Source organism: Neopelma chrysocephalum, unplaced genomic scaffold, assembly GCF_003984885.1.
Source record: "Neopelma chrysocephalum unplaced genomic scaffold, ASM398488v2 Primary Assembly neopelma1_123856, whole genome shotgun sequence".
Taxonomy (NCBI): domain Eukaryota; kingdom Metazoa; phylum Chordata; class Aves; order Passeriformes; family Pipridae; genus Neopelma; species Neopelma chrysocephalum.
The window spans coordinates 1-3,961 of NW_020930036.1; the positions used below are offsets into that span (position 1 = coordinate 1).

General features: G+C 40.3%; 1 long non-coding RNA gene across 1 annotated transcript; it reads left to right on the forward strand.

Moving 5' to 3' along the window:
• The first annotated feature begins 713 nt into the window (after positions 1-713).
• Positions 714-2,618, forward strand: LOC113962209. Its single transcript, XR_003532471.1, has 3 exons — positions 714-1,061; positions 2,135-2,283; positions 2,392-2,618. It is a non-coding gene; the product is annotated as an uncharacterized LOC113962209 (long non-coding RNA).
• The last annotated feature ends 1,343 nt before the right edge of the window (positions 2,619-3,961 follow it).

A 3,961-nucleotide genomic window follows, 5' to 3' on the forward strand; every position in this document is an offset into this window, starting at 1 on the left:
GGCTGTCCCTGTGGCAGGGCTGTCCCTGTGCCAGGGCTGTCCCTGTGCCAGGGCTGTCCTTGTGGCTGTGCTGCACTGCTGGTCCCACCACTGGGACCCACAGACAACCCCCTGCCCCCCGAGGTGCTCTGCTCAGACGTGGTGCACATCTAGACTGGCTGCACCCTCTGTGTCAGGGCAGCACAAGGAGGGAGGGGAGCATGGGGCAAGCCTGGCAGAGGTGGTAGATGGAGAACAATACTGGGGCATGGTACTTGTTTAGTCCTTCCTTCTGCCAATGAGAAATTACATTGCCTATGTAGCACTGGTGACAGCAGACAGGAAACTATCAGTGAATCAGTAGAGACCCAGATGACTTCTAGAATATACCTAAAATGTGAAATAATTTATTTTGTTCTCCATATGCTTTTTTGCCCCTTTTTTTCAGGAATGTATCATTAGTTAGTCTTTATGTCCTTTCAGTTTACAGTAGTTTGTTTAGTGAACGTCCTCAGCAATCAGTTGCAATTGCTTTCTGGCTGGTGTTTATCAACAATTTATCATTGTTGACTTCTTGGAAAGCTGCATTGTTAGCCCAAACTGAAAACACTATAAAGTATGAACTATTTATAATACAAATGAGAAAATTTTACTGGCATAATTTTTGCCATTATGTTCAATAAGCAAAGTTTGTCTTTTTTAGGTGCCTTAAATATTTTCTTTTTGAAGAAGCCACCACTTTTCAACAGGTCTGAGAGCTGACTGAAGAGTCTGCTCAGGTTGCCACTTCACTGCAGCCGCTCTAGAAGGATTTATAGGCTCCTTAGTGCTCAGACAACTGCTGCCTCCCCTTTCGCAAGCAGAAGTGCAGCAATTTTAGCTTCAGTAACTGTTGCCATTGTGAACACCCTCAGAATGACAGAAGAGGCAAAATCAGCAGGAACTGGACACAGGGAGAGAGGAATTTCAGTGATGGATAGAGGTTCAGTACTAGGTTTGGGTTTGTTACGTGTGTGGGTGAGATTCAACTCCAAACTCAGATACTTACTTTTAGTCATCTTCATGCCCAAATGAATGTGTAGGTAAGTGAGCTGAATGTTTAAGCTCCTGATAGACAATACTATTAGAATCAAGCACATGTTTCGGGTCACTCTAAGGTAGACAACCACATTAGGACAACTGGGTCATTCTCCAGTTTTTATTAACTTGAGCTCTGATGCCAGCAGGATCTACAACACCTGGATCCCAAGTAGGAACATCTGCATATGGTGTGTGTGAAGGGCTGTTGATGATGGAAGACTTGAGCAAATAGGGAATGCATATATACAGCAGGAAGGCTATACTTGTGCAGGTCATAGGGAGGGAGTTGCACTGAATTTGGTAGACAAGAGGAAACCCTAACAGAATATTATAGCTGGCAAAAAAAAAGCTAAAATGCCTTTTGTGAAAGACTCTAAGAAGTTGTGGCTGCTTTCATTCTGCTTGAATTGAAACAAAATTGTTATATTAAAGCAAAGGATTTCCTGACATTTTTGAGGAGAAAAATACTGCAATTTTAAGAGCTATCACAATTTACCTAGTTTAATTTTCCCTTTTTTCTTTTACTAGCAAAGGTAGTAAAATTAATTATATACAAAACTTAATCCCCCAGATACACATGCACACACACACTCATTTTTTCTTGACCTTCAGCTTTTACATATCTGCAGTTTGTCCAACTTTGTCTAATTTAGAAAGTTACAGTTTCAATTTTTCTTTGTCAGCTACAAAGTTTTTTCCAAATTAAGAAAGCTTTCCTCTTAAAATGACAGAAAGGAAAAATAAAAGCAAGAATACATACAGATAGAAAAAAAATACTCACTTTATATTCTGTCATATTAACTGGGAATGTAAAGGCAAATAACGAAAGGGAAAAATATAAGTGAAAACAGATCGAGCAATATGTTACAGGTTGTGGAAGTTTTCAATTCCATGTAATTTTGAAAAATTCTTTGGAAAACTATTTTCTTTTGAGCCTTCAAACCTTTATGGGTTATTCTTTTTCTGTTTGAAAAAATCATACAAATCAAGGCATATAGACAGCCATCAGCTTTATGTTAGTATTACATATGATTGTGGGAAAACCATGAGGTTTTCTTTTTTTTTTTCTTTGTAGCCAATTTTAATCCAGATCAAAAACTGCATGCAACAGCAAAATGAGACAACATACAGAGTCATTGAAATACCTGAAACTCATACTGAATTCCAGTTCTCAGACAACATAACTGCATTAAACACATGAAAGAATTGCTGCTTTATACTCAGGTGAGGATTTAGTTGTCAGGGTTAAATCATAGGACTCAGTCTTACTCTTCAGTGGGAATCTACTCCAAATGTGAAGCTGATGTCTGTTAATCTTCTCCCCACCCCCAGGATTACAGTGCCATCACAGAGACACAGTCAGCTGAGAGAAGAGGAGGAAGGAATTTCCTCACTTTCTTATCCAGACCTCTGAGTAGGAGATGCTGAGAGAGGAGCACAACTGGTACTGTAGCTGGGGAGGCAAAACACTGTGGGACCAGGTGAAGCTGCTGAGATGTGATTCACTTCAAACTTCTTTGTGGTAGGAACTGTAATTTGGAAGGTAAAGACCAATACATGAAAAAAAAAAGAAAACAGAGGAAAAACAAACAAAAACCACAAACAAACAAACCCAACAAGTCAAGATCTGTTGCATGGGGATGAAATTGTTTCTCAATAAAGCAAAGGATTTCACTGCTCTCTTCACCACTCTGATCTTGTGAATATGGAAGATGTGTAACCCCCTCCTTAATCTGGGTGGGCAACAACCAAGGATCAGCACAGTACATTGGCTTTTTGCACAAACTAGAATGGGGTTCAGCTCCCTCTAACAATAACTGCCTCTCTTTCAGACCAACATAGTACATGACTCTTTCTGTTCTAGAGAATGTAAATTTATTAAACCTTTCCCTCCATCTGGTACACTTATCTGGAAAAAGTAGTGCTGAATGACTACCCTATGTTGAGACAGCACCAATCTCTCCCAATTGCAATGGGATATAGGTCTTAAGTTCAATATAACAGTTCCATAGTCCCGTTCATATGATCTTTGAAACTCTTCAGCTCCAAAAATCACAATTGGACTTCTGTGTCTTTCCTCTGGCACCTAACTCAGTGACTTCAGTCTTTGAAGCTTTTATCTTTAACTCAAGGTAAACTTTTTCTGCTCTTTTATTGTTCCTTGTGTCCATGGTGACTTGCTGTTATTCCATTGGAATCAAACCCCTATTTACTTCCTCTTCCTTATTCACATATCCTTATCACTACTTTCAGACGCATTCTTCCCCCCTTCCCTTGCTTTGGCTTTGATCCCTTTTACTACTCAGCCATTCTTATCATCCCCTGATTCTCATTCCTGTGACTTCTGTTCCTTTTCAAATGCTTCCTCCTGCATTGGGATTTTCTTCCTCTAGCAATGACCCTGCCTCTCAGTAGGACCCCTTATGTTTTTCCACATTGAGGACTCTGAGCATTTGCAGCAGACAGGAGCCTGTGCCTTCATGTCTCCATCCTTATATGTTTCCTACTAGAACACACTATCTCTTACTCTTCACTTTCTTTGCTTGAGTCAGCATCCGATAGATTACAGAACCAGTGTAGCCCCTTTCATCTCTTTTAGCACACCCTCCCACTTCCCCCCCTTCTCAGGCTCTCTTGTCAAATTATTTATAGGACATTGATTCACAGACCTGTTATGTCTAATTATATCCATTCACTTCTAATATGAATGGCAATTTTGCTAGGAGTTAAGATTGCCAAAAATGTTTTGACCTAAGAAAGAAGAGGTGGTGGCTACATATGCAGATCAGATTCTATAAAAGTACTCTGGGATCAGTGTGTCGTGTCCTTCCTCAGAAACCTCTAAGGTAAGAGTTTCAGGGGCTTGGGACTGGGGAAGTGGGGGATAAAGGAAAACTGGCCC